Source organism: Amblyraja radiata, chromosome 4 (assembly GCF_010909765.2).
Source record: "Amblyraja radiata isolate CabotCenter1 chromosome 4, sAmbRad1.1.pri, whole genome shotgun sequence".
Taxonomy (NCBI): domain Eukaryota; kingdom Metazoa; phylum Chordata; class Chondrichthyes; order Rajiformes; family Rajidae; genus Amblyraja; species Amblyraja radiata.
Genome location: NC_045959.1, coordinates 76,721,581 through 76,749,519, shown reverse-complemented (window position 1 = coordinate 76,749,519; position 27,939 = coordinate 76,721,581). Strand labels below are relative to the sequence as shown.

Genomic DNA, 27,939 nt, shown 5'->3' with positions numbered 1-27,939 from the left:
AAATGACAGGTAAACGGCAAACTTGTCATACCCGTGGGAACTCGGTTAAACTCTTGATCATACACTTGCAATCTCATACACAACCACGAGTCTTTCACTCGGGGTACCTCGGGGTACGTGAGACTCAGCTATTAGCGCTTCTGTGTAATGCACAGTTTGAGCTCAATTGTGTTGCAAAGGATGATATAAGGCCTGAGATCAACCAATATATGCTCATTTGGGCAAGGCAAGTAATGTGCAGTCTGCAAGTATCTCTTTCGAGAAGAATTGGGAAAGCAAGTAATAGACTTGCAAGAGGAATTCAAGGCTGCGGTGGGTGTGGTAAAGATACCCTTTGTGGGTAAGACTCCTGGCTATCGGCATGCATATCCTCCCTACCAAGCTAGCAGCAGATACCGCTACACTGAGGCTGGTTGGAGCACCAGGCCTACACAATTAAAACCAACCCAGAGGCCTTTTTTATGCGCAGGTTCACAGTGCTCACCATGGAGGCAGCCCACTCCACATACTCAGTATCATTCCCCAGCAGGCCACAATGCCAGAGCCAAAGGGACAGAGCTATATCTAGGGTCAGTTGACTCTATTGATCAACCGCCTATGGCCATTTTGATGGTGTCAGTTTCAGGGGTTGCTGGATCTTGGTGGCTGGTGGTGATAATCACCTCTTGCCTACTATTTTATTGGCAGGTTTGGTGGTTTTTATAGCAAGTTGTTTCTTAGAAACTGCCTTAATCACACCTACAGCCACCGTCTGTCTTGTCATGGACAACAAAGCGACCAAGAGGTGGAGGCCGTTGAGGTATGCAAATATTATTCCATCAGTCGCATGAGATGTGCTGACGATATTCTAGTCGGAGGTAGGTTGAGACTGTTCAAAAACAGGTGGGGACAGATAACCTCTGATCCTATCAGTTTACAAATCATAAATGGTTATAAGATTGAGTTTCTGGCTGATCAATTTCCTCAGGGGCAAGAGAAGCCAAGACTCCCGTACATACGGTCTAATGAGGAAACTATGGCTATCCAAGTTGAAATAGAGAAATTACACAAAAAGGGTGAGATTGAGCCATCTGCCCATGAACAAGAGGGGTATATTTCTAATATCTTCTCAAGGTTGAAGAAAAATGAAGGATACCAAATCATTCTTGGATTTGGCTAGTCTGAACACGTGCTTGGAATATAACCAATTTAAGATGGATATTTTTCATTCAGCAAAATAGCTGATTACAGATGATTGCTTTAGGGCCTCAATCGATCTCAAAGATGCATACTATTCAGTACCAATACACGAGAGTCACAGGATACATCTGAAGTTTATCTGGCAAGACCAGTAGTGGCAATTTTAGGCTCTACCTAAGGGATTGAGTTCAGCCGTAGACTATTTACAAAGATTTTAAAGCAAAGGTTGCCCTACTCAGATCTATAGAGCATATTGTCATGGGGTTTGTAGAGGACGTGGTCATTGTAGGGAAGAGATCAGGTGTCACAGAGTTTGCTGTTTCAGCAACCAAGAAAATCTAGGGTTTGTTATTCATCCAGGAAAGTCCATACTGGAGCCGAATACATCTATTACATATCTAGGTTTTGTCATAAACTCTGTAGATATGTCTGTAACCCTACCCACAGATAAGAAACAGAATATTGTAGAAGCATGCACACGGTATAAATATCGGAAGATGCCTCCAAAGATAATTCAAGACAAGGCAACATGAATTATAGTAGTGCCAAATTGGCCTACTCAACCATGGTTTCTATTGTAAATAGGTCTGTTGAAGGAAGCTCCTACATTTGCTCACAGACACGAACAGTGGTTAGTTCAACCTATCATTCGTGCACCTATCACTGCATGGTTGTATGGAAAAGTTTGTGAAGAGACACATGTGAGCTACTTTTAAACAGAAGTATCAGAGGTTTGTGGTTTCTTTCAGTTTGGTTTTATGAGAAGCGACTAAGTTATGGCGCAATTAACACTGCTCGTAGAGCTTTGTCATCATATCTAGTACTAGAAGTGTGACAATAAACGATTGGCTCTCAACAACTGGTGACAAAGGTTATGGAAGGTGTCTTTTATATGAACCCCCTAAAGCCTAGATACAAAGTAGTGTGTAATCAGTATTAATTTTTTAACGCAAATTGACATCAGCTGTATTCCTAACGTTGGAGCAGTTACACTTAAGTTAGTCATGCTTATGGCACTTATTTCAGCACGAAAAGCTCAGGCTTTACGCAATCTCCGTCTAAATAACTCGGTCATATCTGACAAGAGGGTAGCATTTTATGTAAATTAACTCATAAAGCAGAGCAGGCACGGTTGGGTACAAGTTGGAGCTGACACTCCACCAGATTGTGGGTGTTTAGTATGTGAAAAGGTACATTGAGGTGACTAAAAACCTATGAGATTAAGGAAAAGTTTCTTCTTAGTTATAAAATAGTCTCACAAGAGATAGTTGGTGCAGACTATTTCAAGATGGATAGAGTGTAAGCAGCTGAAAGCTGGAGTGAATACCAATAATTTTAATTCTTGCCATAGAGGGAGTACAGAGAAGGTTACCAGACTGATTCTTGGGATGTCAGGACTTTCATATGAAGAAAGACTGGATAGACTTGGCTTGTACTCGCTAGAATTTAGAAGATTGAGGGGGGATCTTATAGAAACTTACACAATTCTTAAGGGGTTGGACAGGCTAGATGCAAGAAGATTGTTCCCGATGTTGGGGAAGTCCACGACAAGGGGTCACAGTTTAAGGATAAAGGGGAAATCCTTTAGGACCGAGATGAGAAAAAACATTTTTCACACAGAGAGTGGTGAACCTCTGGAACTCTCTGCCACAGAAGGTAGTTGAGGCCAGTTCATTGGCTATATTTAAGAGGGAGTTAGATGTGGCCCTTGTGGCTAAAGGGATCAGGGGGTATGGACAGGGGGTATGGAGAGAAGGCAGGTACAGGATACTGAGTTGGATGATCAACCATGATCATATTGAATGGCGGTGCAGGTTCGAAGGGCCGAATGGCCTACTCCTGCACCTATTTTCTATGTTTCTATGTTTCTAAGTCACACTCTACCAGCCAATAAAATGGATGTTCCTCGTTGATCACATTATTGCATCAGCAGGAGGCTCATATGAACGCACTTTCGGAAGTTATAAAATATTGTTGAACATGTCTGGACGATTGCAGATAGAATTCTGGACAGTGCTACACGAGCTGCTGTCTAACTCAAAGGGAATTGGGACTGTGCTCCAATTAAGGGCAATGTCCATGCATGTAAAGTTAGCATCATGTTGTTAATGGCTCATGTCTTTTCTACCATTTATGGTTTATCTGTGTAGTATGTTCACATACAGATTGGTTTACTGCATGAAACCTCAGAGCTTCAAAGGCTTCACGTAGTCTAATCACGAGACTTCGAAATAAAATAGAAAGATTAAACGTGAACTCACCACTTGAAGCTTGACCTTGATTTTAAGAGATGTAGGAGTGAGAGACTACGTGCCCTACACACCCAACCCTGAATTCATAAATTTCATTCGGTAAGTCAAGGGTTATTAATCTTTCTATAGCTTGATTCTGGTTTAAATGGACTATGATTTCATACAGTGGCTCTGAAGATTGATGCGCATGCGGGCTGGTGGGTTCTTCACGTAGTCTCGCACTCCAACTTCTCATAAAATCAAGATCACACTTCAAATGGTAAGTTCTCGTTTAATCTTTCTATTTACTTATGGAATAAAGAAGAGGGTCTCACCTATCCATTTTCGCCAGATATGCTACCTAGTGAGTCATTCCAGCATTTTCTGTCTATTTTTGGCATGAACCAGCATCTTCAGTTCCTTCCTACACATGTTGCCACATCACAATGGCTGGTCCGCAACAGATTATTAGTAATATGTATTTGCTTATATTAGAAAATGTTAGCACAATCATCCCTATCTTTGCTACGTGATATACGAGCACAAAACAATTGAAATCGGATTGACATTATGTTCATGTATTTTATTTTGAATGTGTTTGACTAATCCATGTATTTGACTATACCATGACAAATATAAATGTAATTAGACCATAAGACCATATGACAGAGGAGCCGAAATAGGCCATTCAACTCACTCTTCTTCTTCTTCTTGCATATGGCGTGCACAGCCTAAAGTTGTAGGTTAACTTGTTCTATTTGATCGGGTTGATTGCATTGGTCAAAACAGGGTGGACCACATGAAAGTTATAAAATATTGTTGAACTGTCACCACATTCAGCTCATTGAATCTGGCTGATCTATTGTTCCCTTTAAACCCCATTCTCCTGCCTCCTCCCTGTAATCATTGGCGTCCTTCCTAATCAAGGATCTATCAATGTCCGATTAAAAATACCCAATGCCTTGGCCTCCACAGCCACTTGTGACACTGAATTCCACAGATTCACCACCCTTTGGCTTCATTCTCATCTCCTTTCTAAAGGTATGTCCTTTTATTCTCAGGATGTGCCCTCAGCCCTAGACTCTCCCACATCCACTCTGTCTAGGTCTTTCATTAACTGGGAGGTTTCAATGAGTTTCCTCCTTATCATTCTAAACTTCAGTGAGTGCAGGCCCAGAGCCTTCAAACACTCCTCATCCCTAGGATCATTCTCATGAACCTCCCTTGGCCCTCTCCAAAATCAACACATCCGTCCTCAGATATGGGGCCTGGAACTGCTTACAATATTCTAAATGTGGCCTCACCAGCACCGTATAAAACCTTAGAATTACACCCATGCTGGTGTATTCTAGTCCCCTCGAAATGAATGCCTTCCTTACTACCAACTCAATGAGCTGTAGTTGATCTCATCTTAACAATAGATTTACCATGGAGAGAAGTCCCTGTCTAATTACAGGTCCAGATTTGATACCATAAGAAATATGCGGAACTAAAACACCTTAGGATGATCTAAACTCCACACTAGAAATTTGCTCATTTTCCATCCCGATCAGAATTGTGTTTACCTCAAGATTTAATGCGATATCATCTATTTATGTATGAAGCAATGATTTGGTTGTTGATGGTTCGAAGAGAAACAGGACAGAAATTGTTACAAACTAAGAAATGTGAAATACAATGTCAGGTGAACACATTGATGTAACAAAGGTACACAAGTGTAAATGCTTACAGGGATTGTAACAGCATACAGAAAGGCCATTTGCTTTAGATCCATAATTGTACCATTATTATTCTAAAGTAAGTATTTTTAGAAACATAGTGATGCAGCCTCCATGGAGGATTAATTTTTCCTGTTTGCTAAAGTTGTGTTCATTAGGTGAGAGATATTCCAAGGAACAGAATATTTTCCATTAGTGCACTTAGTTTCCACATCAAGCATTCCCATGTTGGCTATAGGATAAGAACATATAAATAAAAGAAATAGAAGTGTGAATAAGATGTAAGCAGCTCAATCTGCCTCACTACCAACTAAGATTACAGCTGATCCTTCACCTCAGGCCACATTATTCATATCCCTTTGTTTGCTTCGAGTCCAATAATCTGTCAATCATAGTGTTCAATTTATTCAACAACTGAGCATCTAACTGAGTCTGTTGAAGTAAAAATTCCAAAGATTCACAATTCTCTGAAAAACAAAAATATATTTTCTAAATATATCCTCATAAATACTTGATTCTTTCCTCCGATAATGGAAGTGGGAATGCACTCTACCTGCAATCACCGAATGTCACAGCACAGGAAGAAGCTATTTGTCCTATCATTTCCACGCTAGTCCTTTCATAAGTATTCATGTGATAGGAGCAGAATTAGGCCATTCGGCCCATCAAGTCTACAAATTCCAGATGAGTGCAGGAGGCAGCACCAATGCAGTCACTGAAGTAGAAGAGGGAGAGTTGGGGAGAGGTGTTAGAGTCGGTTGGAAACAAGGACTGTTTCAGCTGCTAGACATCAAACACCTACCTAGCATGCTGTTTCTTGATTGGCAAATTTCATTGGCATCATGATGACTTGCTAGGGATTAAAATCATTCTTAGTTCCCTTTACAATTATTAATATTCTTTCGCAGTTGAATCGTAGTGCATTTAGGAGTGGTCCCCAATGTTGCCAATTCTTTACCATTTTATAATTTGTTGACTGAACAAGAAATAGGATAATTATCTCAGCTTTGCCGTAGAGTTCAGCCTGATTTCATGACTACCTGCTGAGAGACTCCTTAAATCTGCTGGAGATTAAGTTAGATCTAAAGGACAAAGGACATTTAGTGTCACATACACCAATTGGCACAGTGAAATTTGAGCAGCACAAAAATAAGATAAACACAACACTATAGAATTTAACATAGAACATAAAAACATCTCCCACAGCGGAATCAATGTTTCCTACTGTGAGGGAAGGCAACAAAGTTCAGTCCTCTTCCTCATGTTCACCCGTGGTCGGGGCCTATTGAGGCCTCTGCAGTCGCTGCAACGGCGGCCCGATGTTTCAAGCCCTCGAAAGGAAGAACACTCTCAGCGGCTTGGAGTTTCCGAATCGGCCGCTTCCTACCGAAGACCGCGGCTCCTGCAGTCCACAGGCCGAGCTGGGCGGAGATTCAATGCTGGTGACCCCGGCAAGGATCCCATGCTCCGCGATGAAAGAGTAAGCGCCGCCGCAGCTGGAAGCTCTGCAGACCTCAGCTCCATGGTGTTAAAGTCAGCAGTCCCAGCACTCCGGAGCTCCAACACGGCATTCCCGGCATGGCATCGCCCGCTCCGTGATGGAATCCAGTGCTGCGCCACTGGTGAAGCTGAAGCTCTGGCCTGTCTCCGGCAGGAAAGACCGCGCCAATCCAGATGGTAGGCCGCGAGGAGGGGGTGAAGTGACTCGGAGGACAGACGCATCCTCAACAACATAGTGACTGAGAAAACAGTCCCCCCCCACATAAAAAATGACTAAAAGACCTCCAAAACAAAACTTTGGACAGACTAAAAATTATAAAAAGGATGAAAGGACGAACAGCTGTTGGCAAGGCTGCCACACTCGATGGCACCACGTACTGTACATAGACTGAACGTAGGGAGATTTTTTTGACATCTGGTATTCTTTGTTGTTTTTAGAGAACATTCAGTTTTCAGGTGCAGCAATGTGGAAACTAGCGTTGGCTGCACTTTTCAAATTGCCATAAAACAGTTGCACCACTCTGGAATTTCCCGCATAAAACAAATGTGGGTAAGAAGATTGTGCTTGCAGGAAATCCAGGTCCAGAGACATAATTCAGATGTATTAATTTTTTATTAGTTTGCTGCATCAAACCTCAGCGTAACCAATGCTCGTAGATTTTAATTGGCTTCGATAGAGAGTCCAAAGATGGAGACTGACTGATGATGAGATGCATAATCTTCACCTGCTATAATGTTTCACACAATGGTAAAGCTGGCTATCACAGGCTTTGGCCGATCAATTTGTGTTGTCTAAGCGCTTTCCAGGTGAAATTTACTTTGAGTATGTTCTGAATATGCAACATCCAATGAGGAGTTGGAAGGGAAAAATTAATCGACTAGTTTCAACTCAAAATAACACCATTGTCAAAATAATTGCCCTTATACATTTATTTCTGAACCACCAATGTTTACAACATAGTAGGAGGTAATTTGGCTGCGAATGTCTGTGTAAACTTTGCTCTTCCCTATAATATTTTTAGGCAGGATTGGCACACAAATGGGCTAATAATGCAGTCAGCATGAGTTCATCTCTCATTATGGATTTGCAAATTTGCAAATTAAAATGGTACCAACAACCAGAGCTGTTGTAAATGGTTGATTCACTAATATTCTTTAAAAAAAAAACTGGTACATTTATTGGTCTGGCTTGTGTGTTTCCATTTTCATTCCAATGTTGTTGACTCATAACTATTATCTAAGATGGCCTATGCAGTTACAGTACTCAATTTCAATTCAGGATGAAGCATTAGATGCCAGCTGCTGTTGTTTGCCCACATCAAAATGTTGAATGACTAATAATTCTGTTTCATTTTCTGCTTCAAATATCTATCCCAGTTTCATCTATGTCAGAGCCATTGCCAGTGATGAAACATTTTACTTCGGAGTCACATGAGTGACTACGTGAAGAACCCCGCCAGGACGCATGCGTGTCATATCGCTTTCACGCTTGCGAAATGACAGGCGGGGTGGAGTGTTCCCCCGCAGTGGTAAGGTTTGAAACCGCGACCTGCAGGTAAGTGATTTACTCTGCGGTAGTGTTTGTCCCTGCGCTGTTTTTACATAGTGTCCACAAGTGCTGCGAGTGAAGCTGGCTGGGGAGGACCGCGAAGTTGCGGGGGCCAGCAGCAGCTGAAGGCACAAGCCCCGTAAGTGGGATCAGCTGTGCCGACTTTTGGTCCCGCGCCAGCCAGAACACCAGGGCCGGGCGGGAGACTATTCAGAATGGGGCCGTCGACTTTGACAAGTCGAAACGGCAGGAGGCGGGTGGAACGACGTTCCCCCGTAGCGACAGTTTAAACCTGGATCTGCAGGTAAGTGAAACTGCGGTCTTTTTTCCCCCCATATTGTTTCACAGGTGGGGAAACATGGAGAGCTGTGCAAACAACGGCAGGCGGCACAGGAATCACCCGTAAGGGAACTGCTGTGCCCGACTTTGTTCCCGCACCGGCCAGATTAAACACCATGGCTGGGCGGGAAACTATACAGAACGGAGCCGTTGGCTTTGACAAGTCAAAACGGCAGGAGGAGGGGTGGAAGATGTTCCCCCTTAACAGCAAGTTTTAAGCCTGGACCTGCAGGCAAGTGATACTGCGGTCTTTATTGTTCCCATACTGTTCTACACGTGGGGGGAAACATGCACAAGGCAAAGAAGTCGACCAGAGCTGGCGGGGGAAGACCGCGGAGTTGCGGACGCCAGCAGCGGCCGGCGGCACAGGAATCACCCGTAAGGGAACAGCTGTGCCCGACTTCGCCCCCGCACCGGCCAGATTAAACACTGCGTCTGGGCGGGAAGGTAAGAAGAAAACCAAAAGAGTCGAGGACTGATGAGTCCGTCTTTGGGCGGCCAGCGACCGTGAGCGCTGGAGCCGGTTGGAGCGGCTTATGGAGCCGAGCTCCAACATGACAGGCTCCAGGAGATGGAGTCTAGTCACTGTGGGCACTATGTAAAACCCACAGCAGCACCTCTTGTAGGGCTGCACAGTGCATCTCCCTCGTCAGAGGGGAGTACTGGGGGGTCAATTCTGGGCTGACCCTGAAGAGGGGTTTTGACGAACAAAACTACAAGTGTGCAGGGGGTGCAGGAAGGCAAAATCTACTGGTCATGGTGTCCAAATACATACAGCCAGACCACGATGGACACCACTGCAAAAATACTTGGGACCAGGAAACTGCGCATCCCTGAATGTTCCAGTCGTGGAAATAGCATCTGGAAACATGTCGGAGCAGGACTTAGGAAAGCCCTGGGGCTCATAAAGGCGACAACATTAAGGATCTCCTACAGCCAAAGACAGCACCCTTATGCACCCACCAGCAGAACAAGAGAAGCTGGTGAAAGCTCAAAGGCCGGGCATACAGGACAGCGGTCTTTTAGACCATAGCCCAGACCGGCCTTTCTGGAAGATGCGCAAACCCCCAACCCAAAAACAAACCCAGACACCGGCGCCTCAACCTCCACGAAGACCACACAGAAGAAGCAAACTTCCACTGGTAACAATGGAGGTAGGTGGGTCTGGTCCCTTACAAATTATAGGAAGAGTGGATAATACACACATTGGTGGGAGATTACACTCTTTTGGATACATGGTGTATTTTAACTACAGACACTTATATCCTAAGCAGTATCCAGGGATATACCATTGAATTGTGCAAAAGGGGTAATGGGTAAACCCAACACGATTGGCTGGATTACATTGTATTATATATTCAGTACAAAATGGGAACTGGTAATTGCTAAAGGACTGATTTCCAAAGGCTACTCCATGGCTAGCATCGACCTAAAAGATGCTTACTATTCAGTGCCTACACGGACTGATCACAAACGTTATTTTGAAAAATTCAACTGGATGGGACAGCTCTGGCAGTATAGAGCTCTACCAAATACATAATCATATGATCATACTAATTGTGCGCATAACTTTGGAGTTGGCCTAACTAGCTGTAACAGCCACCATGCAATTGGGTGAAAACTGGGGTTATCATCCATCCAGTTAAATCTAAACTAACGCCTACCAACATAATGGATTATTTGGGGTTCACTATTGACAGCTCACATGTCGGTGACTTTACCAAAGGACAAGGCTACAGTCTTAACTGAGGCCTGCAACAACCCCACTGACATCAGTGAACCGTCTATCAGATTGGTAGCAGGTATAATTGGCATATAGTGTCTGCCTTTCCAGCCACACAATTTGGACCTTTGTATTACCAAAAATCTACAAAGGGCAAAATACAAACACTCAAAGTTAATACTGGTCATTTCGACAGACCAATAAGCCACCAATCAAAGCTTATGGAATTAAAATGGTGGAGGGATAACATTCGGCATTGTTCCAACCCTATCGTTATCAGCAAACCCTTAGTGGTGCTACAAACTGATGCCAGTGCGCTTGGTTGGGGTACTACCAATTTCCATCCCCATCTGTGGAGGTAGATGAAAGGCACAGGAGGCATCATTATCACAGACACTGGGCATAAACTACCTGGAAATGTGGGGTGCGTTCTATGGCCTAAAGTCATACTGCTCTGGGATAAATCTCCAGCGTGTTAGACTACAGAGTGACAATCTGACTAATATAATTTGGTAATGGTGTATCCAGAGAAATATTGGAATATCAGCTACTTACCTACCAGGTAACCCAAAATTCAGTGACAGACATCAGGTCACGCAAATTCAATAATATAAGACTTAATCACCAGTTATCAAACTGTGTTTCTTGGGAACCAGACCTGGGACAGCAGGGACAGATGCTTTTCACTGCATTGAGGGGGCAATTGTTTATCTATGCATTCTCTCCTTTTCTGCATCATCAGTCGGGTATTACGAAAAATACAACAAGACTCAGCGTCTGTTAATTGGTAGTGCCGATTGGCCTACTTAACCATGGTTCCCTGTGATACTCAACATGGGGTTTAACCATGCATCACCATCCTGAAACAACCGAGATTATTGGTTCATCCCGTAACAGGGGAACCCATCCATGTCAAAAACACCAAACCTATCAATTTGTAGAGTCTAAAGAAACCTCTACTGCAACTGGGACTGGCGGACCGAACATTGAACATTATCTCAGCGGGCCACAGACAGTCCACCAAAAACTATATCTGGTATACATCAGGAAATGGGAGATAAACAACATCACCTACAGTTTGATGAACATAACGTCTGTTCTCGAATTCCTGGCAGGCCTCCATTATGATGAGGGGCTCAGTTACAGTGCCATTAACTGTGCCAGAAGTGCCCTATCAACATATCTATGGCGAGGATCAGAGCGTCATTCTGTTGGGACTCACCCCTGGTAACCAAACTTATGAGGGGAATTTTTAATATCTATCCCCCAAGAACCAGGTACTCTCTAAATGGGATATGAGTATTGCCCTAACGTTGCTAAGGAATTGGTCTCCAGCAACAGCTCTGTCCCTGCAAAGACTGACGCACAAAACAGTCATGCTGATGGCTTTGGTCACGGCACTAAGGGTACAGTCGTACATAAGTTAAGGCTGGACTATGACTTCTTCAACAGGAATATAACGTTTCATATTACGAATTAGTCAAACAGAACAGACCGGGATCATCAGGCCTCAAAATAGAATTTAGGGATTACCCTACAGATATCGTCTCTGTATAATAAGACAATTATTGTTCTATATGGAGAACACCAAAAACATCTGAGGCTATGAGATGGCACTACTAATCAGCCACAAACAAACCCACAAAAAAGTGTCGGTTCAAACTATTTCCAGATGGCTGAAACAGGTTTTAACAACAGCTGGGGTGGATACTAACATATTCAAATCTTATTCCACCAGGGCTGCAACTACATCGGCAGCTATGGAGTTGGATGTACCAATGAACCAAATCCTCGAGACAGCAGGATGGATCAGGGGAAAATGTTCCAACTATTCTACCACAAACCAGTAGTTAAACTGGAACTTTGCAGAGCCAATTTTAAGTTCTGTAATATAATTTCACCCCATAAATAGGGGCTATAATTTGTTGTTAACAATTTATCATGGATTTCAATGTTGGATTCATGTCTAAGCATGTTAACACAATTCCTCCCACAGTCAATTAAGGCAGATGTGATGCATGGACTCGTTTCCTCGGCATGAAGCCACAGAGCTTTGAAATCTTTACGTAGTCACACGTGACTCCGAAGTAAAATAGTAAGATTAAACGAGAACTTACCAGTTCGAAGTTTGATCGTTATTTTATGAGGAGTACGTTGAGGGAATACGTGCCCTCCGCTCCCACCCATGATCATATACTCAACTGGTATTTTCTTCTCTAATCTTACTATGTTCAGTCATTACAGTTATCTGTGATTTCACACCGCTGCTTTGAAGAATGACACGCATGCGTCCTGGCGGGGTTCTTCACATATTCCCTCAACGTACTCCTCATAAAATAACGATCAAACTTCGAACTGGTAAGTTCTCGTTTAATCTTACTATTCTATGTTCAAACTAGCTGTGCAAAAAAAAAAGTTTTTATTTTAGATTTCCAGCATCTGCATTTTATTTTTAGATTTTTTCTTTCAGTTCAAATAGATCTCTCAATCTCTCTCCTCATTTTTTTTAATGATGTTTTTACATTGCTCTCTCTCTCCAAATGGATAAAATGATAACTTTTTAACATCTTTTAATGAAATGTCATTAAATCTCCTCTTTCTCTGATTCAGTTGAATCCTCCTAGTTTCTCCAGTCCCTGCATGTAACTGTTATTATCTAATGCTGGCATCATCTTGGTGAGTCTTGTTGCATGTTCTAAACTGTTTTCCATGACAGGAGGTACAGAGGTGCATACAGTCCTTCAAATAAGAAACACTCAAAGCGTTTTAACAATAGTTCTTGCTGACATGCATTACATTCCCATTCATGTTGTCAATTTTATTATGACTTCGTGGATTACACATTTGAATCCTGGATTTCTATGTTCATCAACCATTCAGTGTCTCCCCATTGAATAAATATTCCCATTTCTTATTCATCTCACTAAAATGTATGAACTCACGCTTCTGTGCACAGCACTTAGAACAGTACAGCACAGAAACAGGCTCTATGGCCCACAATGTCTGTGCTGAACAATATGGCAATTTAGTCTTCCGTATCTGTGTGCGATTGGTTTCCCCCACTCCCTACATATCCATGCACCTAACTTAAAGCCTCATAAACATTACAATCATACCTGCTTCTCCCTGGCAGCATTTACCATTCCCTGTGTAAAAAAAACATGCCTTGCACATCTCCTTTAAACTTTCCACCTCTGACTTTTAAACTATGCCCTCTAATTTTTGACATTTCCACCCTGGGGGAAATGTTTTGACTGTCTACTCTATCTATGCCTCTCAGAATTTTATATACTTCTAATACCCTCTAATCCAGATGGCATTCCAGTAAAAAATGACACAAAGTACTGGAGTAACTCATTCTGCGTCTTTTTTGTGATTCTTTTTTCGTATCAGCATTTTGGTAAACCTCTTCTGCACCTTCTCCATATTCTCCAGTTTCTTCCATGCATGCAGGGCTTCATTGTGTACCTAATATGTGGACTATAGATTCTCATTTTTACTCAGAGTGATCCTTTTCAACTTCGAGACATCACGAACCAGAAATTTAAGGGTCAATGGAAACGCCGCATTTTTTCGAGGAATGTCTGAGCACGTCCTTGAATATTTTTTTCTGTCTGTCTGGTAATCTCTTCTCATGACAGAGCTTAGAAATATGTCTTGGGAGTCAGGTGTCATGCATGCAAATCTGTGCGAACTTGATGTGTCTCAGCATCACAAAATGAGACTAACCCATATACGTGTGTAAGTTCAAGGAAATAGTTTTCCTCATTTACTAATTGGAACTGTTGGATGATCAATGGTAAGTCAATGGTAAGAGGTATTCATTTGGCTACTTGCCACTCTCAAACAAACTTTTCAAACCTGCCAATTGACTGCTCTTCACCAGGATTCTCCGATCACTAGCACTTCCCCAATCCCTTCCCCTCATCTCTTTCTATCAGCTGTCTCCCCTTTGCTCCATCAGCCTGAAGAAGGGGCCAGACTTGAAGCACCATCTGTCCATTTCCTTCCATTAATGCCTACCCCAGCAGTTGTTTTTTTTGCTCATGATTCCAGCATCTGCAGTCTCTTGTGCCTCTACTAATACTTTGTGCAGCCATCAGAACCAATTCTATGTTTGCAGTTCCATTCAACTAATATAGATTGTATCCATATTTTAAACAACTTTTCTCTTCTCACAAATGGACAGCTTTGACCAAAGTCACTGGGAAACTAAGCAAGAACAATGCATTTTGGCAAGGGTCAATAAAAGAGGAGGCAAAAAGAACAATTCTTTGATGGTGAAACTACATAAAGTCTTTGGACAAAACAGTACATATGATGTGCATTTTCAACACATGTCGCTGTTGTAGTTGTCTCCCATACACAACTGTTCCGGATGATATTTAGACTTAAATGCCGGGTTCCTAGAAATCTAAAAAGAATCATCAGAAGTAGTGTTTGCACATGGTCTTCACATTGCTTCCAAAGCTCTATCAATAATTAATATTTGCATGTAATTACTAATAGCAATTCCTCTTCGCTGTGCGTAATAAATCAGCTCTTTAACTGAAGATGCTTAATATCTGTTATATTTTAAAGCTGATTAAAATATTTACATTTTAATCTAGTACTAGTTGTTGAACAAACATTAAATTATAGTCACCACTGCAGTACAAATTACACAGATTATATTGCTTTATAAATGCAAATAAAATGCTATTGCACGATGAAAGGTAAACATTTTCAGCATGGTGTTCTGCACTGATAAAATAACCTTCAATTAACTAGTGTGAAAGATGAAACTGAAATCAGCAAAAGGATATTTGTTTGATTCACTGATAAATGGAGACAAGCCTGTGTTACAAATTGCTTTAGTAGATAGGTGCACTTAAAATATGACCATTTAAGCTTCAATATCTAAAATATTGACTGTGGCTACACTATTATTGTGTTCAGTAAAATAAATTGGTTCCTGGTTGAAGTGAGAAATGTAAAATTTAACAGGCAGAATCATGAGGTGGCAGAGACAGAAGGTGCATGTGAACCATTTCAAAAAGGAAACCAGGTTCCCCAGTGCTGGCATTGTTTGACACTTTGGCATTTGTTATACTTTGAAATAAAATTGTGTAAAATCGCATTTTCTATAATTTTGGTTCCTGAATCATTAGACAATTGAGAGATAAGTGAATGGTGAAAGCTGTGGAGGGTTTCAGTGTGGAAAACAGAAATTACCTTGACCTCGGTGTTTTCACACGATGGATACACTCCATCATGTTGTGTCACACTACAGTGAGGTTAAGTGAGAACAGATCTGACACTCAAGACGAGGCATCAGTGAGGCTCACTGCGCCATTGGTTGCACTTACGTCCTACTCCACAACGATACCTTAACTCACGCTTCAGCATATCATTCACTCTCTTAAGGATGAAGCCTTATTCAATGAGTAATTCTACAAGAGCATACCTAAACTGAAGTTCCATCGTGGGAAAGCGTTTTCATGGAAATGAGCTAAACATCAGAAAAAGCATGCACCAGATTTATAAAGCCATTTTCACATCAGATTGGAAGACCACCTGTGGATATCGGACAGGCGACTTTTCGGAAGGGATCCCTTCTTCAGATTGATCAGTTTGAAGAAAGGTTCCAACCCGAACAGTTGCCTGTCCATTCCCTCCACGGATGCTGCCTGACTCGCTGAGTTCCTCCAGCACTTTGGGTTTTGCTCAAGGTTCTAGCAGCTGCAGTTCCTTCTGTCTCCATGTGAGGATTTTGTTGGTGTGATCTCTGTGCAAGTGACGCCAGCTCATGGAGGCCACAATCGTGCCGGAAGGCATACAGAACTCATCTCACATCAAATGAGAAGATTCCACTACACAATAAGGCCGATGAGAACGATGAGGAAAGACCCAATCTAATGATTGTCAAAGGGCCACATCCTACATGGGACCCTGCCGGAGAGTCCAAAGCATACATCTTTCTCCAGGTAATTTTACTGCTTTAACTTTCCAATGTTAGTGATTGGCCCAACCACCACTTCGACTAGCATTGTCCTCAGCACACCCCGAGTTATCTGTCTGATCACCCATATTTATTGTACTAATTTTCCCAACTATTTGTCCATGTTACAATCATTCATCTGCATGAACGTTGCCACCTCTCTAAATTACTCTCTGACAATTTGCCAATCAGCTGCTTGACCTCCAATATTTTGGTATCTCTTGTCCACCCCAAGTCATCTTCCAGATCAATCCTCAAAACCTTCCTGAACCCTTTCCAAACTATCCAATGGACGACCAGCTTTCTCCCCTCATCCCTCCATCATCTACCTGATTTCTCCAAACATTACTCTGACTACTGTGCAACACTTTCTCTCACTTCCTTTGTGATCTCTAGAACTGCGAGTGATTGTGGAGAATCGATCATGTGGTGCTCTTCCACAGCAGGATGTCAATTGATCTTCAATGGTCAAACTGGGAGTTATAGACTAAGTTTGGCAAGCAGGTCAGTATATTGCAATGTCTTCTAGAGTCGAAGAGATAAACAGTCGCACAATCTAGGGATCAGATCATGGATCTGTAGTCCTACCACATCCCAGACAAGACTATTTCAATCCACCACAAAGAGGAAAATTGTTGCATACAATTACAAAAAACAGGACTAATCCTAATCAACTAACCACCATTCCAGGAGGGTTTTTTTTGCAATTGCTATCAAGCAGAACCTTCTTATCAATAAAGCTGCTCACTGATATTCATTTAAGGTCTTTATTACCGTTTTGTTCACTAGCAGCAACTCAGGAGCTGAATTTCTAATCCAAGACTGACTGTCCTTGACCAAGGCAGGATTTGATTGATTGTACCATCAAGCAGCCATATTAACATTGAATGGGGCTCAAAGGAAAATCTTTCCTCTGGCTGAAGCAAAAAAGGAAAATGATTGTGCTTGTTGGAGATCATTCATCACAACCCCAATTCTCTGTAGGATTTCCTCAGGACATGTTCAAGATCCATCCATGTTCAGCTTTTTTTGATCAATGTTCTTACCTCTGCCATTTTGTCAGATGAGAATATGTGAACATAATTGCATTCTGTTTGATATAAAAACTCCTGAAGCATGATGCACTCTTGTGCATTGTCTTGGACAACATTCAGATGTTGCTTCTATTACTCAATGGCCATCCTTCAGGTTGTGGCTCAAATATTGACGGCACAGTTGACTGTCACAAAATACAAACACCGTGACTTTTGTGCATTGACCAACATGCTGAATTGGACATTCCCAAGAGTCAACAATGAGACTGTTGGTTTGTGACTGGTAAGTTTTAGGATTTCAGCAGGAATGCACTCTACTCCAGAAGGCTCTGTTACTTTTTAGTCAGGATATGTTTTTAAAAATTTCTTATTGGTCAGAAATTTCTTATTAACCTTGTCCTGTTGAAAGATAAAATATTTTTTATTGGAAAAATTAGTCTTCATTAGCGATCTTTGCATTTGAATGGGTTTAATCTAAATACAGCCCTTCAAAATAGGTGTTTCATAAACAGACAAATTAATTCATTAGTTTGTTAATGTTAGTGCTTCTTTTGAACATCTCAAGTTTATTGCAGTGACCTAGGTTTTACCTATCTAAGTCTCCACATTATCAATGGAAAAGAACTTTCAGTAATGAGCACTAAGTGGTGAAGAAAGCTTTAGCTTAGTTTAAAGATAGTGAATTAAATGCTTTGATATAATTGGAGCTGGAACAGTATAATCAGAAAAGCAACTTTGAAATGATTGTCAAAAAATAGCAGGTGAAAATACTAATTTACATTATGATTGTCTCAATATAAATCTCCAGAATAATGAGATATGCAGTGCATTGATGAGAGAATGTGGCATAGCACATAATTGATAAATGCAAATGATATCCGTAACCAAAAGACCGCCTGATTCTGTAAAATACATCAGTTACAGATTGTACAGGAAATGTACAAAAACAACAGTGGAACACACTAATCAACATAAGATGGAACTCTTAAAGCAAATTATTAGTGTCATCCCTGGAAATATTGAGTATTCTAACTTTAAATATCTTTGTGAGCTTGTGGACATTGCTACTAGAGCTACACACACACACACACACAGATATACACATATGACACCAAAACATGAGCAGAGTAACAGATGATGGTCTTGATCCAAAAAGGGGATGGGAAATCATCCAAGATTGATTAGAATGGTATGAAAAAATAGATAATTATTTTAATGATGATTACGAAAGGATGCAAGAAAAAAGATTCCCAGTGATAGCTCCTTTCATGCGATTTGTATAAAAAATGCAGTCAAACTGAAGGAAGAAGCAATCATATCAAGAAATTAAGTCAATTTTTAAGAATTCAGCAATACCTTTGGAAGTTTATACATGTTCTGTATTTTATATTTTACTTCAACCATTGACGTTCTAAACGAAAATGTTCTAAAATAAACATCAAATATATTTTTTGAACTACATTAGAATTTTGGTCTGTATCTGCAGAAGAAAGCATGACAACTGATATCTTGATATTAAAAGAAGTAAGCTATGAAGAATGTTATGAGGGCTAATTAATATAATATTACTAATGGAGAATTTTTCCCCAGAATATTTTAATTGATATAATTGATGCTCATTTAAAGAGCTCCGAAGTGGTCAGCATTTAAATGAGAAAGCAAAGAATATAAAAAGATAAAAGATATTTTCCGAATGCTTATGATAAAATTCTGCTTGTGAGAGTTTTAATTGAGAGTAACATTCATGCAACTCATTGCAAGTTAATTGGTTGAATTGAATATCAAATTAAAAATAAAAATTTTGTACTTAGCTTATTCACTGGCAATGTGTTTAGTTTAGTTTAGAGATACAGCGCGGAAAAAGGACCTTCGCCCACTGAGTCCGCACCGACTAGCAATCCCTGCACATTAACACTATCCTACACACACTAGGGATAATCTACACTTATACCAAGCCGATTAACCTACAAACCTGTACGTCTTTTGAGTGTGGGAGAAAACCCACGCGGTCACAGGAGAATGTACAATCTCTGTACAGACAGCACCCGTAGTCAGAATCGAACCTGGGTCTCTGGTGCTGCAAGCGCTGTAAAGTGCCTGTCCCACTTGGCCGTCATTCACGCGACAGGCCGGTAGTAACTGATGTGCGACAGTCGCGCGCATCATCATGCATCCGCACAGCCGTCTGGTGCGCGTGATGTCATTTGAAGATAGACACAAAATGCAGGAGTAACTCAGCGGGACCGGCAACATCTCAGGAGAGAAGGAATGGATGATGTTTCGAGTCAAGACTCTTCTTCAGTCTGAAGAAGGGTCTTGATCCGAAACATCACCCATTGCTTCTCTCCAGAGATGCTGCCGGTCCCGCTGAGTTACTCCTGCATTTTGTGTCATCTCCAATTGTCTTGGCCCCGCTCTGGGAGTAGGAGTGGGGACGGATCTGGATCCGCAACGGCCGTGAGCCCCAGGCCGAACTCGGCGATCGCTCGCCTGCTTCTGCTGCTGTTGGAGGTGAGACGTTGCGCCACGCCAGGGTGTCCTACATGGCTGTCATTTACGCGACAGTCCGGTGGGGCGCGAAGATTTCGTCCAGAACGAAATCCTGGAGCGATCCGCGATACCGCATGCAACTCCACATTCCTCCATGCCACTCCATGCGCCCGTCCCGTGCTACCCACATGCTACCCACACGCTACCAGGTAGCGTAAGTGGCGCGCAAATGACGGCCAAGTGGGACAGGTCCTTAAGGCTGCAATTTTACCCCTCTGCCCATGTGGAGGAAAATACCTGATACATCAAGGTATTCCTGCTGATCTCAGCTATAGGTAGGTATGTTACAAAACTTACCTTCAGCGGCGCTGCAATTCTGCCACTGGCCGTGTGCGCAATTTTGGCGAGTTTGAGGGGGGGGGGGGGGGGGGGGGTTAAAACGGGGTTTTTTCCCGACCTGGTCCTGAATTATAATTGTTGGAGTGCAAGATGTTGCTAAAGAATTGTTCCTACGGCCGTTCTGTGTGTTTAAAAAAAAAATTCACCCGACAAGTTAATTGCTGGAGTCATTTTAAAACCAGCTTCTGAAGCCGTCAATGCCGACAACTGGGACGGATTTTATGGAGGACCAGGTAAAAGAAAGTAGTTTATTTTTATGTATAAAAGTGTTTCTTAAGATGTATTTAATTCACATTTTAAGTTACGAAACGGTGATTTTTCCCCGAAGAACCGGCAGTGTATTTGCTGCCGATATGGAGGTAAAAATTCACTGCATTCTGAACATTCCAAATGGTCCCGTTCCAGAAAATCCCACTCGCAAGCTGATTTAAATGGCCATTAATTTACAGGTATTAAACATTAAATTCCTTCCATTTGGCCTTTAAACCCATGACAATGAGATTTAAAAATTATGTTATAGTGTGAATTCTTGTGTGAATGTTATCTGGACACTTATGCTATTTAAAAATGTTAATCTATTCTTAAGAAATGGATAGATGTTTAGATCTAGTAATTGAATTTTGTAATTAGCTACAATTAGGTAACTAACTAATTATATGCTTTAATTTCAAGTCATCTAAGTAAGATTGTTTCATATTTGTTTCAGAATGCTTCAGTCTATAATAACTGAAAATTTCTTTCAGTTCTCTTAAATTTTAAGAAAGTTATCGGCTTTTAAATGTTCTCGATCACAGCTTTTGTGTTAAGTCAATGAAAAAGCAATAGGGAACAAGATGCCAATTTCCGATTATGAAAATGGCCATAACCTTTTTAATACTGAAGATATGAAAGTGAATTAGCTGTCAAATTAAACTTCTTGTTATGCTTTATCTGATGGGATAAATTAAATATTGATTTTTAAAATCTCAAAATTTTGTAACATTGCTACTATAGGTAGAGGTGGCGGTAGTGAAGACCATTGACACCATTCAAAGAGATCTGAATAATGTAAGTAAATGGGCTTTTGTACATTGATGCAATGATGCTAGAAATGTATATGTATCAATGAAAAGTTGATTATACGGTAAGATGAAAATGTGATGCGTATGATTACGTGAGGATCAAACAGTTCGTTCCCCAAAAGTGTAACTCATAAACTATAACAGTATGCCCAATTAAATTCTTTGGAATAAAATAGTATCAGGAGTAAAACAAGCTTACAGAATTCATATTATTGTTATGCACAATTTACAAATTCATGCACCCACAAGATGATAAACTTTTCACACTTTAAAGTCTTTAAAATCCGTAATAATAAAAGTCAATTCTTGAACATTTTGGTATTTAATTTGATTTTTTTTAAGGTGTCTAGAAAGAATCTAAGTGGTTTAGAGATTGTGAGAATAAGCATAAATGAGCAGATTGATCTTAATAGTTCATGTATGGATATGACCATGAAAATGTTATCTGTGGAATGTAAAAAGCCAGGTTTGAATTATCTGGGCTGTCAAGCTAGATTAATATCCTGACGTTTTGCTAAATTATTTCAGCGAAAAAAATTCTCAGAGTTTTATCATTTTGGATATTTTACCTGTGGTTATTCAGTCCTCTTAGGTGATTGAATACATTGTATATAATTCACAATATAATGCAGGTCAGAATTTTACTCATCCTATGAAAGAAAGGGGTCTGATCACGCCTTTTTTTGTCAACATATCTTCTTCAATTCTCAGCAAGTGATGATTAAATACAGAAATCAAAAATAGTTATTTATTATATGTTATTACTTACATTAGTGGGTCAGATTAATATTAACTGAAGCTACAGGGGAGAGTTATTTTCTACTGTATGGGTGCAAAGATGTGGAACAAATTAGCATTTGATGACAGGCTGGTCAACCTGAGGGGCACCTTCAGCAACAGACTGGTTCCACCGAGTCCGATGCAGCACAGAATGCCACAGGAGATTGTGTTTCACTGTAGCTATCAACTCCTCCCCCTGCTGACATGGGGTAGAAGGGGGAGGAGTTGTACATTTTGATAGCACCCCCTTGCCCCCCCCCCCCATCTTTGCACATCCCCAACCCTGGACTTTCCACTCTGCACTTTAATTTAATGTTTCATGTTTTGTTGTGTTTTTATGACTGTTGGCAGACCAATTTCCCTCCTGTAATAAATAAAGTTCTATCGTAACATATCGTATTTATATCTAAAGTCACCGTCAGCCTTAGCACACTGGAAGTTGTCTTGCCTCTGGGAGTAAGGTTGATGGGTTGAAATCTTACTGGTCTACAAGGCTCCATAGTGCATTGATTGAAAATTATGGATGTTGATCTAGTTCCGGCTTTGGAATACATTGTAATGTTTTGGATCCAACACATATTAATGGTGTGAGTTGCTACAACTGCCATTTGATGAGAGTGTTAGCATGTGAACAATGAATGTTGGCTGGAAGATTGCAAAGTCGGCAGATTGTGCATACAATGCTCATTTTACACCAGCACTATCATTTTTAGACCTCTAAAGTGCTAACACTCACTTATCCTTGTGCAACCAAAAGCACATTCAACAGAAATGTTTTTAAGGGATCACTTGCAACTAGAAACAAGTTGCTGGTGATTTCTCCTGGCTAAGACTGTGATTCTGCAACTGTTTTGGTGCAATGCAGTGTTTTTTAAAAATGCAGGAAATTGCAGAGAATTGTATATCCTGAAATGTTTGCCCTAAACCATGACTATTGAACGCATAAGTTTGTGCCAATCAGGGAAGGAGTAGTCCAGGTAATAGCTTTATAGGCAGCAGGGTCAGACATAATTTTATTTATATCAAGAGGACTGGAATACAAAAACAGAGATGTGTTGCTGAGGTTCTATAAGGCGCTGGTCAAGCTGCATTTGGAGTAGTGTGAGCAAATTTGGGCCCCCTATCTGAGGAAGGATGTGCTGGCTCTGGAGAGGGTCCAGAGGAGATTTACAAGAATTATTCCAGAATGAGTGGGTTAGCATATGATAAGCAATTTAGAAGGTTGAGGGGGGACCTCATTGAAACTTACAGAATAATAAAAGGTAGAGTGGATGTGGAAGTGGATGTTTTTCCTCATCTCCGTTCTAAATGACCTACCACATATTCTTATGCTGTGGCCCCTGGTTCTGGACTCACCCAACCGAGAACATGTTTCCTCCTCTAACATGTCCAACCCCTTAATAATCTTATATGTTTCAATAAGATACCCTCTCATCCTAAATTCCAGTGTATACAGGCCCAGTCGCTCCATTCTTTCAACATATGACAGTCCTTCCATCTTGGGACTTAACCTCGTGAACCTACGCTGCACTCCCTCAATAGCAAGAATGTCCTTCCTCAAATTTTGAGACCAAAATTGCACACAATACTCCATGTGTAGTCTCACAGGGCCCTGTCCAACTGTTCCTTTACTCAACTCCTCTTGTTATGAAGGCCAACATGCCATTAGCTTTCTTCACTGCCTGCTGTACCTGCATGCTTACTTTCAGTGACTGATGAACAAGGACACCCAGATCTCGTTGTACTTTCCCTTTTCCGAACGACACCATTCAGATGATAATCTGCTTTCCTGTTCTTGCCACCAAGTGGATAACCTCACATTTATCCACATTAAACTGCATCTACCATGCATCTGCCCACTGACCCAACCCGCCCAAGTCACCCTGCATCCTCCTCATAGTTCACACTGCCACCCAGCTTTGTGTCATCTGCAAATTTGCTAATGTTACTCTTAATCTCTTCATCTAAATCATTAATGTATATTGTAAATAGCTGTGGTCCCAGCATCGAGCCTTGTGGTACCCCACTAGTCACTGCCTGCCATTCTGAAAGGGACCCGTTAATCCCTACTCTTTGATTCCTGTCTGCCAACCAATTTTATATCCATGTCAGTACCCTACCCCCAATACTGTGTGCTCCAATTTTGCCCACTAATCTCCTATGTGGGACCTTTCAAAGGCTTTCTGGAAGTCCAGGTACACTACATCCACTGGCTCTCCCTTGTCCATTTCCCTAGTTACATCTTCAAAAAATTCCAGAAGATTAGTCAAGCATGATTTCCCCTTCGTAAATCCATGCTGACTCAGACCGATCTTGTTACTGCTATCCAAATGTGCCGCTATTTCATATTTTATAATTGACTCCAGCATCTTCCCCACCACTGATGTCAGGCTAACTCGTCTATAATTTCCTGTTTTCTCTCTTATGCCTTTCTTAAAAAGTGGGTTAACATTAGCTTCCCTCCAATCCATAGGAACAGATCCTGAATCTATCACTATAGATTATCACTAATGCTCCCATGATTTCCAGAGCCACTTCCTTAGGTACCCTGGGATGCAGACCATCAGGTCCTGGGGATTCATCCAGGGCCTTCAGCATACCCAACACCATTTACTGCCTAAATTGAATTTCCTTGTTCCTACATCACCCTTGGTCCTCTGGCCACTAGTGCATCTGGGAGATTGTTTGTGTCTTCCTTAGTGAAGACAGATCCAAAGCACCTGTTCAACTCGTCTGCCAATTCCTTTTTCCCCATAATAAATTCACCTATTTCTGTCTTCAAGGGGCTGTTTTCCTCAACATAGCTAAAGAAGCTTTTACTATCTTCCTTTATATTCTTGGCTAGCTTACCTTTGCACCTCATCTTTTCTCCCCGTATTGCCTTTTTAGTTATCTTCTGTTGCTCTTTAAAAGTTTCCCAATCCTCTGGCTTCCCGCTCATCTTTGCTATGTTATACTACTTCTCTTTTATTTTTATACTGTCCTTGACTTCCCTTGTCAGCCACAGTCACCACTTACTCCCCTTAGAATCTTTCTTACTCTTTGGAATTAACTGATCCTGCACCTTCTGTATTATTCCCAGAAATACCTGCCATTGTTGTTCCACTTTAATCCCTGCTAGGGTCTCTTTCCAGTCAACTTTGGCCAGCTCCTCCCTCAGACCTCCATAGACCCTTTGCTCAACTGTGATACTAATACTTCCGATTTTCCCTTCTACCTCTCAAATTACAGATTTGAACGAGTGAAGGCGATCGATAAGATGGACACAAAATGCTGAGTAACTCAGCAGGTCAGGCAACAGTTCTGGAAGAAATGAATAGGTGATGTGTTGGGTTGGGACCCTTCCTCAGACAGGTGATCGATCGTCGGCATGGACTCAATGGGCCAAGTGGCCTGTTTCTACACTGTATATCTCAAACGATCAATGTCTCAGCTTTCATTGCAGATCAAGCAGAAGCCAGTCAATGTCTAAATCTTGTCAACCTGACTATTGTCATGCAGGCTGGCACTGTTGCCTTTGTAGCTCTAGGTACCATTGTGTCTTTAGATGATGGTTGTGATAACTGAAAACTACATTTTATTATTGGCTATTCAAAAACTGGATGCAAATTAATTTTACTTACACTGAAGGAAACATGAAGTACTTTAACCTTCCATACTTCTGTTATGCAGATTTTACTCTTCTAAATGAATTTGGCTACTGTAGATTGGTTTGTGCATGAAAGCCAATCATAGTAGAATAGCATCACTAACCCCACCCTACTGTATGATTCATACTAACACCCACTTCCTACATTAGTCAGTCTTGGAAGCGGTCACTATGTACTAACAACTAACGACCTGCTGTACCGTTATAATATGGATACTGATTAAAGATGATCTTGAACTTCAGATTGTGGGCTCTGAATATTTACATGGTGTCAGACAACTTGGAGTAACCCACTGCGTCCGTCTACCGGGTTTTATTTCTGTTGATCAGTTTTTTGTTTCTTACTTCACTATGGCTCAATCGTGCAGTAAGCCTGCACAGCTTATCTTTGATTCTGAAATCGGCGAGCGATGGCGGATATTTGAGATTGATGACGGACACTACATCAACATCGTCCACCGAAATGAACCAGACACTGTCAAAGCCTCCCTCCTACTTAACCTTGCAGGTCCCGAGGCCACGATGAGAGCTCGGACTTTTGAATACGCTCCAGCAGTTCAAGACGACAATGATCAGGTAGTTACACCTGCTGAATCTATGAATGATCCTAATGTTTTACTGCGTAAATTCCGTGAGATATTTGACCTGCCGTCGAACCGCTTTTAGAAAGAGCCAAATTCTACACGAGACACCAGCTTCCTGATGAGCCGGTGGAGAAATTCATTTGTGATTTATGATACATGGCCCAGAGGTGCTGATTCGAGACCATGACTAATCAGCTAATAAGGGATAAACTGGTCTCTGGAATGAATGATCAAATGCTACGGTAAGAGCTGCTGTGGAATCCTGATTTAACACTTGAGCAGGCTGCACATGCCTGTCGTTTGGCTAAGTTTGTCACTCCATTAAGCGAGCAGTTTGATTCTGAAAAAAAGTCGATCAATTTGACGGGGTTTAACAGACCGCAAACACCGACCTATAACAGAAGATATATGACTGAGGCCCCTTGACCGGCTAATCGGGGAGTCGCCAATGAGCCCCCTCGGAGATGTCCTAACTGTAACTACCTCCACAACAAGAGGAGAGATACCTGCCCTGCTTACGGGAAGTCTTGCAATTACTGCAAGAAGATGAACCATTTTTCCGCCGCTTGCAGAACCCATGGGAAAAGACCCTCTAGTTCAGCGTCGAATCTACACCTGCTACAACAAGACCAAACAACTCATGCTTCTCAAGACCAGCTTGACTCTGCCCCTGAGGACAGTCCAATTAACTCACATGGGAAGTCAACTGTGTATTCACTCCTTCACACAGCTGGTAAGATTCTCGATCCTATAGTTCTCATGTCAATTAATAATAAAGTCGTCAAGGCCCAGCTCGATACTGGTGCAAAAGTAAACGTAATGTCTGTTCACCTCTACAACAAGATAAGAAATAATGAGGCCTTGACTAAAGACAACTCCACTCTGCATGCTTAAGGTGGGGGGGGGGGGGGGGGGGAAGTTTTGCTTTCACTGGGAAGAACCACTTTTAAATGTGTGTTGAAAAAGACTACAAGGAATCTGACCTTCTATGTTTTAAATTCTGACTCTGTGACTCTACCGGGCATCCACGCATGCCAGGACTTAGGGCTGGTTTCCTTTGACCAGTCGGTCCACAAGCTACAGATATCTGTGGACCCGGTAAAAGAATACCCTGATTTGTTCGATGACAAACTAGGCAAGCTGCCTGTGACCTACAAGATATCCATTGACCCCAATGTTGACCCTGTTGTCCGCGCACCGCACCGTGTGCCACATGCCATGAGAGACAGGATTGAGTCTGAACTAAATAACATGGTCTCCTTAGGCGTACTAGAAGAGATCAGTGAGCCCACTGAATGGATTTCCACTATGGTTGCTACCCTCAAGAAGGATAAAAACGAACTCTGCATGTGCATCAATCCAAAGGATTTGAACTCTGCCATCAGGCGTCCGCATTATCCTATGAGGACTGTCGAGGACATCGCGGCGCAGATCGGACGCGCTACCGTATTTTCTGTCCTCGACGCAAAGAGCTGTTTCTGGCAGATACCGCTAGACGATGAGTCATCAAACCTCACCACATTTGCCACTCCATTTGGCAGGTTCAAGTTTCTAAGAATGCCATTCGGCATTAACTCGGCCAGTGATGTCTTCCAGAGGAACATGGAACTGCTATTCCAGGGCCTCCCGTGTGCCATCATAGCAGATGATATCTTGGTTTATGGCAAAAACACAGCGGAGCACGACAACAACCTAAAGCTTATCATGGACTGGGCACGTCAGA

The 27,939-nt window shown here is 41.7% G+C and overlaps 1 long non-coding RNA gene across 1 annotated transcript; it reads left to right on the top strand.

Moving 5' to 3' along the window:
* The first annotated feature begins 718 nt into the window (after positions 1-718).
* Positions 719-10,530, top strand: LOC116971730. Its single transcript, XR_004411594.1, has 3 exons — positions 719-749; positions 7,200-7,208; positions 10,520-10,530. It is a non-coding gene; the product is annotated as an uncharacterized LOC116971730 (long non-coding RNA).
* Positions 10,531-27,939: the final 17,409 nt, after the last annotated feature.